The sequence below is a fragment of the Eptatretus burgeri genome, chromosome 2, assembly GCF_056783735.1.
Source record: "Eptatretus burgeri isolate ZD-2024b chromosome 2, Ebu_testis_v1, whole genome shotgun sequence".
Classification (NCBI taxonomy): domain Eukaryota; kingdom Metazoa; phylum Chordata; class Myxini; order Myxiniformes; family Myxinidae; genus Eptatretus; species Eptatretus burgeri.
The window spans coordinates 103622483-103638837 of NC_140962.1; the positions used below are offsets into that span (position 1 = coordinate 103622483).

At 43.9% G+C, this 16355-nt stretch overlaps 1 protein-coding gene and 1 non-coding gene across 5 annotated transcripts in view; both read left to right on the forward strand.

Annotated features, from left to right (window-relative positions):
• LOC147032712 (uncharacterized) overlaps nt 1-16355 on the forward strand; it is a 230003-nt gene that overhangs the window by 186 nt on the left and 213462 nt on the right. The window contains exon 2 of one of the 4 annotated variants that reach the window (XR_015055298.1): nt 3683-3976. The exons of the other annotated variants lie outside the window; for them this stretch is intronic. The gene's annotated coding sequence lies outside the window, so the exon portion shown is untranslated. Of the gene's footprint in view, nt 1-3682; nt 3977-16355 lie in introns of those variants that run through there. 4 annotated transcript variants of the gene reach the window in all.
• TRNAS-GCU (transfer RNA serine (anticodon GCU)) lies at nt 63-144 on the forward strand. Its single transcript has one exon. It is a non-coding gene; the product is annotated as a tRNA-Ser (tRNA).

Here is a 16355-nt window from a genome sequence, read left to right on the forward strand (position 1 = left end):
CAACTGACTAACCATAAGATAAATACTTGAAAATCCCTTTATTTGTAGATTCCACAGACGGTGACGAGGTGGCCGAGTGGTTAAGGCGATGGACTGCTAATCCATTGTGCTCTGCACGCGTGGGTTCGAATCCCATCCTCGTCGGCGACATTTTATAAATGTCTCTCAATCTTATTGTCTCGTTGAACTTTTCCCCTTTTTCCCTTTTTTCATGACTTGCTTGATTATCCTGGTTTTTCCACAAAATGATTCGTAAAAAAAAAAAAAAAAACCGACGAATGTTCGTGCGGTTCCCACTTCACGTCGTTTTCCTTCCTCTCCACGACGATTCGCATCTGGTTCGTTTCCCGCTGTTCAGGTTCGGATCGTCGATGTGTTTTTGATTTTTAAAAAAATCCCAACACGAGATTGTCTGCTTATCCAGTCGTTTCACAGGAAAACCCTGTCGTGATGGAGTGGAGTGTCGCTCTGTCGTTTGAACTGGTCCGCTCACCCCGAGAGACGTCGATTGAACTTGGTTGGCCACAAGATGGCGCTCTGTTTACACAAAACCCGTGGATTCTCCTCATTCACCCATTCATTCTGGCTGAGGAGATTCTCGCAGGTTCACGAGGAGGCTTCTCGTGGGTGGTACAAAAGACAACCACTCGCAGGTCCCAGGTACTGAGGGGCCTCTTTCAGGTACCGAGGGAGACTTGCAGGTACTGAGGAGGATTCTTGCAGGTACCGAGAGGGCCTCTTGCAGGTACCGAGGGAGACTCTTGCAGGTACCGAGGGGGCCTCTTGCAGGTACCGAGGGAGACTCTTGCAGGTACCGAGGGGGCCTGTTGCAGGTACCGAGGGAGACTCTTGCAGGTACCGAGGGGGCCTCTTGCAGGTACCGAGGGAGACTCTTGCAGGTACCGAGGGGGCCTCTTGCAGGTACCGAGGGGGCCTCTTACAGGTACCGAGGGAGACTCTTGCAGGTACCGAGGAGGCCTCTTGCAGGTACCGAGGGAGACTTCCAGGTACCGAGGGAGACTCTTGCAGCTACCGAGGAGGATTCTTGCAGGTACCGAGAGGGCCTCTTGCAGGTACCAAGGGAGACTCTTGCAGGTACCGAGGAGGCCTCTTGCAGGTACCGAGGGAGACTCTTGCAGGTACCGAGGGAGACTTGCAGGTACCGAGGAGGATTCTTGCAGGTCCCGAGAGGGCCTCTTGCAGGTACCGAGGGAGACTCTTGCAGGTACCGAGAGGGCCTCTTGCAGGTACCGAGAGGGCCTCTTGCAGGTACCGAGGCACACTCTTGCAGGTACTGAGGGGCCTCTTCCAGATACCGAGGCAGACTTGCAGGTACCAAGGGGGCTAATTGCAGGTACCGAGGGGCCCTCTTGCTATTACTGAGGGAGCTAATTGCAGGTACCGAGGGGTCCTCTTGCAATTACTGAGGGGCCTCTTGCAGGTACCGACGTGGCCTCTTGCAAATACTGAGGGGGCCTCTTGCAAATACTGAGGGGGCCTCTTGCAGGTACCGAGGGGCCTCTTCCCAGTTCTGAGGGAGACTCTTTTCTTGCTGGTCCCGAGGGGGCCTCTTGCAGGTATTGAGGGAGCTTCTTGCAGGTATTGAGGGAGCCTCTTGCAGGTACTGAGAGAGCCTGTCATTGGTGCTTTAAGAAAGCTTGAGAAAGTACTTGAGGTCTGAGGAAATCTTTGTCAGGTACTTGTCCCTTCAAAGCCGAGTTAAAGAAATGGCATTCATGTCGAGCCTGGGGATTATGCAGCAAAATAACTTCTGTAAAGTAGATTTTTCTCACGTGGTTGTTGAATTTATTTGTGGCAAACGTTTCAAATACTGAATCAAAAACATAAACCTGACATCATTCTTCCACAGCTTTTTTACCTACGCAACGAAAGGTTGGCAGAGGTCATGTTTTCACCCCTTCGTGTTTGTTTTTGTGTGAGCACGACATCTCCAAAAGTTATGGATGGATTCGGACGAAACTTGGTGGACAGGTTGGGTGTGTGAAACGGTCAAATTGATTCGATTTTGGTGAAGATCTGAATCCAGATCCGCATGAGAATTAAAAAATAAATTTCCAAGTTATTCTTCACCATTGAGAGATGGGGCCAAAAACGATATCAATGCTAACTAGAGGGCGAGCACTCGGTAGAGTGCAAAACCTCCGCCGCCAATACTGCTAGGTCACTCAAGTGAACCTGATATCCTATTCATTCAATTTGATGTCAACAGTGCTCAGAGAGTTATAGTTTGCAACTTTCCCTTTTACTTTTAACTTTTACATACTCAATTCATTTGTCATAACTAGATTCCTTGAGACAGAAATTGATTTTCTGTGGGTATATCCACCTGAAGTTCCAAAATCAGCCGCAATTATAATTTTGGCATGTTTTTTGTTGGAAATCACCTATAACATGTAGAAATGCAAAAAAAAAAAAAATCGAAATTTTGTTGAAAAAGAAGTTGCAAAATTTTTTTTTCTCTAACAATTTTTTTTTAGGGGGGGGGGTTGGAAATCACTTAAAACATGTAGAAATGCAAAAAAAAAAAAAAATTAAAATTTTTTTTTCAATGGCCGCCAAAGCGGCCATATTGGATTTTGGACCAAGTCCAAAATCTAATGGCATGATCCTTGGACCAGACCTAATCCCCCCACCAAGTTTCGTCGAAATCCGTCGAGGAGTTTTTCCGTAATACTGTTCACAAACAAACAAACAAACAAACAAACAAACAAACAAACCGAAAGGGGTGAAAACAGTAACCTCCGATATTCGATGGCGGAGGTTAATAAATGTCATTGTGTGTGTGTGCGCGTGTGCGCGTGTGAGTGTGTGTGTGTGTGTGTGTCTCCACCATAACTCCAAAGCCATGAAACCAAGGGGCCCCAAACTTTGCTTGCATACTAAGAGAACTCCAAGGGAGTGCATGAATGGAAATTGGGTGTTTGGTAAATTTAAACACTCCTTTTGAAGATAATTAACAGCTTACCTCCATGAAAGGCTTAGCCTTGGTCAGCGCAACTTCCCCACACATGGGTCTTTGCCGCCATTTTGATTTGGCCTCTTCAAACATGCCTTGCCTTGGAAACACTGTCTACTCTCAAAGACTAATTAAAGTATATACCTGTAGTGAAAATATTTTATCTGATTTGAGAATCGGATGTCATGGACGAAAAAAAAAAGTGTCAAAATCCGGAGTGACATCTGAAAATTTTAACAAATTAGCAATTATTATAACTAAGAGTATATATTTAAGCAAAACATTAAACAACTTTTTTCTACTGTTCGGACGATTATATTGAGTGAAGTAAAAAAATGAAGGAATGTGCAGAAAGTGTAACTTCATTGAGCGCAACAAAAATAATTTTTACAATAGTCCTTTGTTTAGGCAATTACGTACTCACTTTTCTTTTACACCCTTTTTGTGCGATCTGCTTTCATGACAAAGTACAAATAGAAATACACCAATCGCTGCTGCAATGTATTAATAGTCAGCAGTTGCTGCAAGCGAAGAGGTACTTTTTTGTTGCTGTAAGCGAGGAAGCTTTTCTTTGCTTGATACCGTTAATTTGTGCGATCTGCTTTCATAACAAAATATTCATATAAATAAACGAATAGTTTCTGCAATGTACAGGGTGGCCATAAAGTCTGGACACATAGATATCATTATGTCATTTTGTTGCAGTTTGAAGATGTCCTTGACGAAAGACAAACGCGTTGAGGTGATACTGCTGAGTGGACGTGAGGGCTGGGCATATGGATGGATAGTAGAGCTGAAGGCACAGGTTTATTCAGTGAAAATCAGAGACGTGAATCATCTGAGGCAACGCATCATGGATGCATGTGCAGGGATTGATGGAAATGCTGCATTAATGCACCGTGTTCATTGCAATTTTGCACAGCGCATTGAACTGTGCATTTCTCATGAGGGACAACACATTGAACATGTCATTGAACATGTCATGTATTTTAATGTAATGTCAATAAACCATTTATAATGTATATTTGCCTGTTTCCAGACTTTATGGCCACCCTGTATTCATAGTTATAGTGGCTGAAAATAAAGAGGTACGTAGACAGCACACACAGAGGTCGGATGTGGTGGGGTTTGTGTGTCAGACGTGGTAGGGTTTGTGCGTGCCTGCATGCGAGCAGGTTGGAGGAATGCGTAAGGGTTGGGGCATACATGCAGGCAGGCCTTTGCGAGGTAGATAGCATGGGTTTTAATTTTTAAATGCTCCCGCCCAGTTTTACAAATAACTCGCTGCCTCCCCATCCCATCACGCTGCCTTCCTCATTTCCTCCCCTCACGCTGCCTTCCCTCCCCTCATGCTGCTTTCCCATTCCCTCCCCTTTCCCTCATGCCGCCTCGTCCCCTCATGCTGCCTCCTCCTCTCACGCTGCCTCCTCCCCCTATGCTGCCTTTCCCCCCAAGCTGACTCTGCCACCTTCACGTTGCCTCCCCCCCATGCTGCTTCCCCCCTCACACAGCTCCCCCTCATGCTGCCCCCCCTTCTGTCATGCTGCCTCTTCTTCCATTGTACTGCTTCCCCTTCCCTCACACTCCATTCCCCTCCCGTCGAGCTGCCTCCCCCTCGTCTTGCGCTGCCTCCCCCTTCCCTTGCACTACCTCCCCTCATGCTGCCTTCCCCTCTCCTCATGCTACCCTCCTGACAAACCCTCTCCTCCACCCTACAACTCTCCGGTTATTGAGGAGAGGAAGGGCTGTCAAAGAATGCGCGAATTGGACAAATGAAAGTATTTTTTTTTTACCAATCAAAACTGCTGCTCGGATCAATTCAGTTTGTACAAAGCAATGAATTGCCAGATCATGGCAGGGTCGTCAAGAGGTACGCACACTCGCTCTAAGGTGTCTACCCTAGTTTGAATCCTGACCCCGGCTATATACAGTCATCCGGTGCTTCACAGCCAAGGTGATTCATCAGTGTGTGTGCCGTCTCTCAGATGGATGTCAAACTGGGCGTCACATCTGCCAGAATCCCCCCTCTCCTCTGTCCTTCTTCCCCCCCCCCCCACGTTCTCCCCTCCTCTCTCTCTCTCCCCTATCCTCTCTCTCCCCTCTCCACACTCTCTCCTCTCCCCTCTCCCTCTCTCACCCCTCTGTCCCCCTCCCCTCTCCCTCTCTCACCCCTCTGTCCCCCTCCCCTCTCCCTCTCTCACCTCTCTCTCCCCTCCTCCTCTCCCTCTCTCTCCCCTCTTCCTCTCTCACCCCTTTCTCCTCTTCCACTCTCACTCCTCTCTCTCCCCTATCCCTCTTTCACCCCTCTCTCTCACCTCTACCTCTCACCCCTCTCTCTCACCTCTCCCTCTCTCACCTCTCCCTGTCTCACCCCTCTCTCTCTCACCTCTCCCTCTCTCAACCCTCATCTCCCCTCTCCTCTCTCCTTTCCCCCCTCACTCTCTCACCCCTCTGTCTCTCTCACCCCTCTGCCTCTCTCACCCCTGTAGCACCCCTCTCTCTCCCACCCCTCTCCCTCTATCCGACTCCTCTTTCTTTCTCACTCCCTTCCATTACTCCTCCCTCCCTCCTCTCCCTCCTCTCTTTCCCTCCTCCCTCCCTCCCCCTTAATATTCTCATCAGCGAAGTGACGGATTGTAATTCATGGTATGTATATATACATATATGTCAAAGGATCTAGTCACGGATTATGAGTCCTCATCGAGGCCAGGCTTTAAGTAAAAGAACTGCGCAGATAGAAAAGTGAAGAAAGAGAGAATAGTCTGAGAGTTTTTGAGAAAGAAAAAAAGATCTGCTTTTTGAAATGGGGAAGGTCATTTACAACTGTTTGGGAAGACATGAGAAGGTAAAGAGTTCAAGAGTTTGGCAGTGCGGGGGAAGAAACAAACATCATAACAGCCCAACCTTGAGTTGCCAATAGCCACACAATAATCATGCGATGTAGTGGCCTGTCGAGTATTTTGTTGTCATACTAATGGCAGAGGGACACAAGCAGCAAGTTCTCGAGACCAGAAACCGAAGGAATATTGATAGAAAAGAGAAAGAGAGCCACCTTTGCGGCGTAATTCGAGCGGGTGGAGTTTCGAGGTCAGATTGTGAGAGTTGATGAAGTCGGATTAGTTTGGATTCAATTATGTCGAAGTTGTGGACGGATTCGGATGAAACTTGGCGGACGGATGTCACATGTTGGGTGTCTCACAAGGACGAATTGATTCGATTTGGGTGAAGATCCGGATCTGGATACGGATACGATTTTTTATTATTATTTAAGTGATTCTTCACCATTGAGAGATGGGGTCAACAACGATATACAACGCGATATTTAAAAAATTTGTGGACGAGCGATGACAAAACTTGGTGTATGAGTTGGGTAGGTGACAAGAACAAGCCGGTTCAATTTTGGTGGGATACGTGTGGGATACAAATCATAAATTGTTCAGTCTGACGGAGGTATGCGCTCCAGCGAGTGCTCGCTCAAGTTCTCTTTGTAATTTTTTTGTATTCAATGTCGAGGCTCATATGAGAGCGAACACCCAGAACGTACAACAAGGGGTGCGGGAGAGGGAAGGACAAAACAGAGTGGAACAGAGACATGAGGAGATCTGTGGAATGGAGAGGGATGGGGTGGGGTACACAGGGTAAACAAGATGGACACAACAGGGACTTTCAGGAAGGAAAGCAGGGAATTTGAAGGAGATGGGTTTGGGGTGGATTAGCGGGGGTAGAAAAGATCGAGGTTTTGGATGGGGGAAGTTAAGAGATGGAGGTGAACAGCTGTTTTGAAGACCTGGAGGGAAGAATGGGATTGAAGAGAGTGTGGGAGATTGTTCCAAAGGTGAGGAAAAAGAGGAATGAAAGAGTGAAGGTGAGCAGTGATTCATGATTTTGGAAGTTTTACCAGAAGGGGTAGCTGGCGGACCTTGAGTGCCCTGCGAAATATGGGGGGGACATATCTCAAACAGAGTAAAGGAGGGGGGGGTCAGACCGGAGAGGAGATGGTAGAGGACAGAAAGACCACCGACCTGTGTGCAGTGAGAGAGTGAGAGAACCAAACACTCAGCCTCACCACGGGAGACTCATCTATAAGGGCACTGGTGTCTCCTCAAGTCCACAATGCTGCATCACTGCATGAGCTCTATGGTCAGGATTGTTAAAGTTCACGTTAAAACGTTGGTCTCTGTCAAGGTGATTTTTCATCCACTATATTCTTGTTATAGAAATGAGAACAGGAATCCACAAAATCATCAGAATTACCAAGCTTGGCGTTGGCGTAACGGTTAGGGTGGCTGGCTTAAAACCTTTGGGTCTTGAGTTCAAGCCCCTGTTGGGCTGTTGAATTAACACCGGGTGGGTTGACTCAGCCGATTATCCCTCTGAGGTTGGTGAAATGAGTACCAGCTTCCTGCCAATAAGGGCATTGCATCAGCAGCACAGCTGTGCCCCCACAAACTGATGCAGCCGAGCAGCCACAGGTTGCACATAAATCAATCAATCAATCAGATTTACTGGATCTTCATTGGAAATACCTGGAGATTGATTGATAAAGGTTCTATTGATGACAAAGCATGTGTCTGATCATTACATCCATCTCTTATGAACTCCACACTCACATTATGTGTTGGTTAATAAATTTCCGATCCCCATTCATAAAAGTGTCAGATAATTGGTCGCGGTGATCTGATTGCATAAGCGCAAACAAAACCTGTTGAGGCAAGACAATGTGTCCCAACCCGCACCGACACCCACTCACTTATCACTATGAATGGCAGAAAAATGTGTAAAGAGGCCCAAATGCAATGATAGTGAAACAGCGGGACACCAACTTGGCAAATTGGCATTACACCATTTCCGTGATGTGGCAAACAATGGGTCAGCCGGTAAACACCATTGCAATTTGCTTAGGCGCATTCCTATTTGACCTCATTTGCGAGTTAATGACCGTTTGTTGCTCGATTTCCTGTTTTTTTCTATTGTGACGTCCCAAAGACCTTGCCAGAATGCTTTAAGTGGTTCAGACAGTCAATATGAACGGCGTCAAAGCAGCAGGCTTTGCGTAATACTGAGCGGGACAAAACATCCACTTCTTCCCCCGAGAAAGCGTTCATTCAATACTGAGAGCCTTTCATGAGTTGGACAATGGCTTACAGCACTTGCTTTGACCACGAGGGGGTTGTCAAGATCAACCTTGTGGGGCTGGAAACCTGCTGTTCCAGTGTGTCATGCTTTAAGCCCCCTTTTTGCAGAATAGTCCACCAGCATGGGACATACTGCATAGGTACCAGATTTTAATATCTTTGACTTGTTTAGTTTGGCTTCGATTCCCAACCCGGCTATCGGCTGTCGAATTGGTGCTTCACAGGTCGGGCGTTGCATCACAAAGTACGCAGCCCATCCACCCCACAAGCCAGATTAAGCGAATCACAAAGCGAAGCGAAAACCCAGATTAAGCAATTGTTTAACTTTGTCTGTCTGTCTGGGTGTCTACAAACGTCGGTTTATGATCGAGGAATGCCTTAATTTTGGTTGAATGTTATATTTTGAACATGGATCAAAAAACGAGGCTGTAGTTTAACGGTACTTTGGCTGTGAATTCGTCCGAATCGCACATGCGCAGAGAAGAATGACATAATGATTTTTTTTACCCCATCTGCCTGTCTGAGAGTCAAACAAAATTGAAAATCATTCCAAACAGGAAACATTGCTTTTAGGACGTCATAAAGGACACGAACAACCGGCATGAAGAACTAATGTAACGTGATAAATAAGGTAGTGTAAAAGACGCTGCATCAATGACGGTAAAACCTTCAAAATCATTATTTTATTTCAATTGAATTTTAATATTTGAACAGAGTAGAACACAAATAGCAGTACTTGGACAAAATTATTTATGCATTTAACATCATCTCGACCAATTGAAATTTGCTGCTCACAGACCCCGCCGATGCCCTTTTTTTGTCAAGACCATGTGGAGTAGGGTGTTCTATGAGCTCTCTAGTCTGACGAAGAGGAGGTGAGTTTATCTGGTGACCTGGACAAATTCCTAATTCCTACCTGTGAGCTGAGTGTCGGAGTGACCATCATGCTTTATCACGAAACATTCTCGGCTATAACCGCTGTTGGCGATCAAGTGGTTCATATAAAGTGCTATAAATGAAATAAAAAAAAAATGAAGGAACGAATGAAAGAGTGACGATAAATAACATTAGCTCAGGAGACAAATTGTGACAAAAATTATTCAGCATAAGTAGTCAGTAACGATGGAGCAATTGAAACAGGCAGGTTTTCACAACATCTTCGTCGAACTGTTGGTGCACAAGTTGGGTCACACGATCAACTTTGGGTTATTTAGACTTCAGCATTAGTGTTTAAATTGAATATGCTCGTCATCATGCAACGTTAATGTATTTTCAAGGACATCATGTAGCTACTTCTAGAGTTATGATTGAAAATTAGGGTTACAAAATGTTTGGATTGGAAACCACATCAGTTGATGAGCTTGTCATAAGCAGTGCCCTCAACGACATGCATGATTGCCGCAGCCCCGGTAAGTCATGGACATTTCCAATGTCATGAAGTCCTCTTGACTCCATGACATTGTAAATGTACCAGTCGAGAGGACTCCATGACATTGTAAATGTACCAGTCGAGAGGACTCCATGACATTGGAAATGTACCAGTCGAGAGGACTCCACGACATTGTAAATGTACCAGTCGAGAGGACTCCATGACATTGTAAATGTACCATTCGAGAGGACTCCATGACATTGTAAATGTACCAGTCGAGAGGACTCCATGACATTGTAAATGTACCAGTCGAGAGGACTCCATGACATTGTAAATGTACCAGTCGAGAGGACTCCATGACATTGTAAATGTACCAGTCGAGAGGACTCCATGACATTGGAATGTACCAGTTGAGAGGACTCCATGACATTGTAAATGTACCAGTCCAGAGGTTTCCATGACATTGTAAATGTACCAGTCGAGAGGACTCTATGACATTGTAAATGTACCAGTCGAGAGGTTTCCATGACATTGTAAATGTACCAGTCGAGAGGACTCCATGACATTGTTAATGTACCAGTCGAGAGGACTCCATGACATTGTAACTGTCCCATTCGAGAGGACTCCATGACATTGTAAATGTACCAGTCGAGAGGACTCCATGACATTGTAAATGTACCAGTCGAGAGGTTTCCACGACATAGTAAATGTACCAGTCGAGAGGACTCCATGACATTGTAAATGTACCAGTCGAGAGGACTCCATGACATTGGAAATGTACCAGTCGAGAGGACTCCATGACATTGCAAATGTACCAGTCCAGAGGTTTCCACGACATAGTAAATGTACCAGTCGAGAGGACTCCATGACATTGTAAATGTACCAGTCGAGAGGACTCCATGACATTGGAAATGTACCAGTCGAGAGGACTCCATGACATTGTAAATGTACCAGTCGAGAGGACTCCATGACATTGGAAATGTACCAGTCGAGAGGACTCCATGACATTGTAAATGTACCAGTCCAGAGGTTTCCACGACATAGTAAATGTACCAGTCGAGAGGACTCCATGACATTGTAAATGTACCAGTCGAGAGGACTCCATGACATTGGAAATGTACCAGTCGAGAGGACTCCATGACATTGTAAATGTACCAGTCGAGAGGACTCCATGACATTGGAATGTACCAGTTGAGAGGACTCCATGACATTGTAAATGTACCAGTCCAGAGGTTTCCATGACATTGTAAATGTACCAGTCGAGAGGACTCCATGACATTGTAAATGTACCAGTCGAGAGGTTTCCATGACATTGTAAATGTACCAGTCGAGAGGACTCCATGAAATTGTTAATGTACCAGTCGAGAGGACTCCATGACATTGTAACTGTACCATTCGAGAGGACTCCATGACATTGTAAATGTACCAGTCGAGTGGACTCCATTAGATTGTAAATGTACCAGTCGAGAGGACTCCATGACATTGTAACTGTCTCATTCGAGAGGACTCCATGACATTGTAAATGTACCAGTCGAGAGGACTCCATGACATTGTAACTGTCCCATTCGAGAGGACTCCATGACATTGTAAATGTACCAGTCGAGAGGACTCCATGACATTGTAAATGTACCAGTCGAGAGGTTTCCACGACATAGTAAATGTACCAGTCGAGAGGACTCCATGACATTGTAAATGTACCAGTCGAGAGGTTTCCATGACATTGTTAATGCACCAGTCGAGAGGACTCCATGACATTGTAAATGTACCAGTCGATAGGACTCTATGACATAGTAAATGTACCAGTCGAGAGGACTCCATGACATTGCAACTGTACCAGTCGATAGGACTCCATGACATTGAAATGTACCAGTCGATAGGACTCTATGACATAGTAAATGTACCAGTCGAGAGGACTCCATGACATTGTCAATGTACTAGTCGATAGGACTCCATGACCTTGTAATGTACCAGTTGAGAGGACTCCTTGACATTGTAAATGTACCAGTCTAGAGGACTCCATGACATTGCAAATGTACCAGTCGATAGGACTCTATGACATTGTAAATGAACCATTCGAGAGGACTCCATGACATTGTAAATGTACCAGTCGAGAGGACTCCATGACATTGTAAATGTACCAGTCGAGAGGACTCCATTACATTGTAATGTACCAGTCGAGAGGACTCCATGACATTGGAAATGTACCAGTCGAGAGGTTTCCATGACATTGTAAATGCACCAGTCGAGAGGACTCCATGACATTGTAAATGTACCAGTCGATAGGACTCCATGACATTGTAAATGTACCAGTTGAGAGGTTTCCACGACATTGTAAATGTACCAGTCGAGAGGACTCCATGACATTGTAAATGTACTAGTCAAGAGGACTCCATGACATTGTAAATGTACCAGTCGAGAGGACTCCATGACATTGTAAATGTACCAGTCGATAGGACTCTATGACATAGTAAATGTACCAGTCGAGAGGACTCCATGACATTGCAACTGTACCAGTCGATAGGACTCCATGACATTGAAATGTACCAGTCGATAGGACTCTATGACATAGTAAATGTACCAGTCGAGAGGACTCCATGACATTGTCAATGTACTAGTCGATAGGACTCCATGACCTTGTAATGTACCAGTCGAGAGGACTCCTTGACATTGTAAATGTACCAGTCGAGAGGACTCCATGACATTGCAAATGTACCAGTCGATAGGACTCTATGACATTGTAAATGAACCATTCGAGAGGACTCCATGACATTGTAAATGTACCAGTCGAGAGGACTCCATGACATTGTAACTGTACCAGTCGATAGGACTCTATGACATTGTAATGTACCAGTCGATAGGACTCTATGACATTGTAACTGTACCAGTCGATAGGACTCCATGACATTGTAAATGTACCAGTCGAGAGGACTCCATGACATTGTAATGTACCAGTCGAGAGGACTCCATGACATTGTAATGTACCAGTCGATAGGACTCCATGACATTGTAATGTACCAGTCGATAGGACTCCATGACATTGTAATGTACCAGTCGATAGGACTCTATGACATTGTAATGTCCCAGTCGAGAGGACTCCATGACATTGTAATGTACCAGTCGATAGGACTCTATGACATTGTAATGTCCCAGTCGAGAGGACTCCATGACATTGTAATGTACCAGTCGATAGGACTCCATGACATTGTAATGTACCAGTCGAGAGGACTCCATGACATTGTAATGTCCCAGTCGAGAGGACTCCATGACATTGTAATGTACCAGTCGAGAGGACTCCATGACATTGTAATGTACCAGTCGATAGGACTCTATGACATTGTAATGTCCCAGTCGAGAGGACTTCATGACATTGTAATGTACCAGTCGATAGGACTCCATGACATTGTAATGTACCAGTCGAGAGGACTCCATGACATTGTAATGTCCCAGTCGAGAGGACTCCATGACATTGTAATGTACCAGTCGAGAGGACTCCATGACATTGTAATGTACCAGTCGATAGGACTCTATGACATTGTAATGTCCCAGTCGAGAGGACTCTATGACATTGTAATGTCCCAGTCGAGAGGACTCCACGACATTGTAATGTACCAGTTGAGAGGACTCTATGACATTGTAATGTACTAGTTGATAGGACTCTATGACATTGTAATGTACCAGTCGATAGGACTCCATGACATTGTAATGTACCAGTCGATAGGACTCTATGACATTGTAATGTACCAGTCGAGAGGACTCTATGACATTGTAATGTACTAGTTGATAGGACTCTATGACATTGTAATGTACCAGTCGATAGGACTCTATGACATAGTAATGTACCAGTCGATAGGACTCTATGACATTGTAATGTACCAGTCGATAGGACTCCTTGACATTGTAATGTACCAGTCGAGAGGACTCCATGACTTTGCAAATGAACTATTCGAAAGGACTCCTTGACATTGTAAGTGAACCGTTCAAGAGGGCTCCATGACATTATAAATACCGTACACTGATCGAGAGGGCTCCATGACGTTGTTAATATCCCAGTCGAGAAGATTCCATGACATTGTAAATGTACCGTTTGAGAGGACTCCATGATATTGTAATTATACGGTTTGAGAGGAGTGCATGACATCTATGATAATAAATTTGAGTGCGTGTCAGTCAGTCAGTGTGTCTCCTCCATAACTCCAAAACCATAAAAACTCGGAGCCTGAAACTTTGCATGCATACTCAGGGAACTCGAAGGTCGTGCATGTGTGAAAATTGGGTGTTTGCATTAATTAAACACCCATTTTGAAGATAATCAATGGCCTTATTAAATCATATCTTCTTTCATATGCATCCACCGACGCCTCACTCTTGATGGGGTCTTAAGGCACATCCTCGTCTACCTCGCTGGGGTCTTAAGGCACATCCTCGTCTACCTCACTGGGGTCTTAATTCACTATTTTGTTCAGCCTTCTCAACAATTCCTCGACTTGGAGCAAACCGCAATGGTTTATTGATGATAACATGCTCAAAAAATGTTGTTTTTCACTTTCCTCACTGGTATCATCAAATGCCTCATCTTCATAGCTACGGATTGCTGTATACATCGCTTTTATCTATATATTACTGAAACTCTCATCATGTATATATACATATATATATATATATATATATATATATATATATATATATATATATATATATATATATATATATATATATATATATACATATATATATATGTAAGTATGTCTGTTCCCGAAATACAGCCAAAACGGTACACGATAGCACAAAAATTTTAGGGCCACCTTACTCACTATTCGCCTGTGGTGTGCAGTATCAAGTTTCGTTCAAATCGGACAAAGAAAAAAAATTATAAAAAAAATCAATTCCCGATTCGGTCAAGTACTCTTCGGGAGAATTTGATCAATGAAAACAACCTCAGCAGTCTAGTTCGCTGGAGCTATCTTTTTATTTTCTTCAAATGATTTATTTTAAAATCTCAAACATTTAGTATAGACAAAGAACGATTTATTTTTAAGCATAAAATTTTTTGATCTAATATTTGATCTTATATCACATCGCCATTTTGATCTAATACTTCCATGTTCATTAAGAAATAAAATTGTTTAGAAGATTACGCACAATAATTTCTTCGACTTTCTTTTCTCCTTTTTTTTCACATTGACACGCAATATCAAGTTTCGTTCAAATCGGGCAACGAAAAATATTATAAAAAAATTAATTCCCGATTCAGTCAACTTCTCTTCGGGAGTATAAGATCAATGCAAATAACCTCAGCGGTATAGTTCGCTGGAGCTATCTCTTTTTATTTTTATTTTTTAAATGATTTTTTTATCAACCACTGTCACAACAGGAACCCAACGGGTTCACGGGTCGTCTAGTAAGTGCTGAAGTTTTCAAATTAGGAGCTTGGAACAATTCTATGCATTATATGATGCGATTTTCCACAAATTACTCTCACGGACTAATTCAAGTACATTATCAAAATATAATTTGAGGTTGGAGGATCCGATCACGTGGACTAAATAACTCGAAATCAAGAGTGAAATCTGAAAATGTTAAGAAATTGGAGATGTTTAGTTTTTTACAGGTATGTGCCCTTACCAATCAGCTTGCTATCGCTTGCCAAGCCAGCCGTTCTTTATCAACCATTTAATTGGACTGCTTGCTTGAGTGCTTAAGCCACCTGCCGAGCACCCAACAGTCGATAGCGCCGTTTGTGTCCTGATCGCGATGTACTGTCAGCAGTTGCGACAAGGTAGAGGTACATAGGGGTAGATTTGGATCTGTAAATGGACTCTCAGTGTAAATGTATGTATGCATGCCTGCGTGCTTGGTTACGGGCACCGTGGTGACAAATTTTCACCCCTTATCTTTTGGTGACGATGATGGGTGGTGGAGGTTTTAACTTTTAACTGGAGCAGGGGAAAGTGATCATGTTTTCCTTTGGCCTTGTGACTGTTTCTAAAGCAATTGGTTATTTTATATGAATGGGGTATGCTTTACAAAGGTTATATGGTTTCCCTTTGCGAGTTTGAAAGCAAAATATATTTGATAACACCCAATTTATGAGCCGTTTACTGCATTAACATGTTTTCTCAATTGCAGAGCCAAATTTTTTTCCACCCGTCACACGACGATTGCCAGCTGTTGATAAACATAAATGTTCATGCAAATCTTGAAACGTTTGACATGCAACATTGTTTTTATAATTTGTTTATTGAAATCCCCCCCAAACAAGGGTGAAAGTTACACAATGGTTTTGGGTTGTATACAGTACATACTGTAGTCGGTAAACACACTGACTCCAATCGGCCGATTGCCAATATCAGCCAAGCACTAATATATATATATATATATATATATATATATATATATATATATATATATATATATATATATATATATATATATATATATATATATATATATATATATATATTGGGTGTGTGTGTGTGTGTGTGTTGTTAATAAAGCAGAACACATTCTCTCTGCTAACTCCCCTCTCTCTCTGTCACATCCTCGCTCTGCCCTGCAATGCATCACCCTCCCACACATCTCTCTCTCTCTCTCTCTCTCTCTCTCCCTCTCTCCCTCTCTCTCTCTCTCTCTCTCTCTGTCTCTCTCTCTCTCTGTGTCTGTCTGTCTCTCTCTGTCTCTCTCTGTCTCTCTCTGTCTCTCTCTGTCTCTCTCTGTCTCTCTGTCTCTCTCTGTCTCTCTCTGTCTCTCTCTGTCTCTCTCTGTCTCTCTCTCTCTCTCTCTGTCTCTCTCTGTCTCTCTCTGTCTCTCTCTGTCTCTCTCTGTTTCTCTCTCTGTCTCTCTCTCTGTCTCTCTCTGTCTCTCTCTGTCTCTCTCT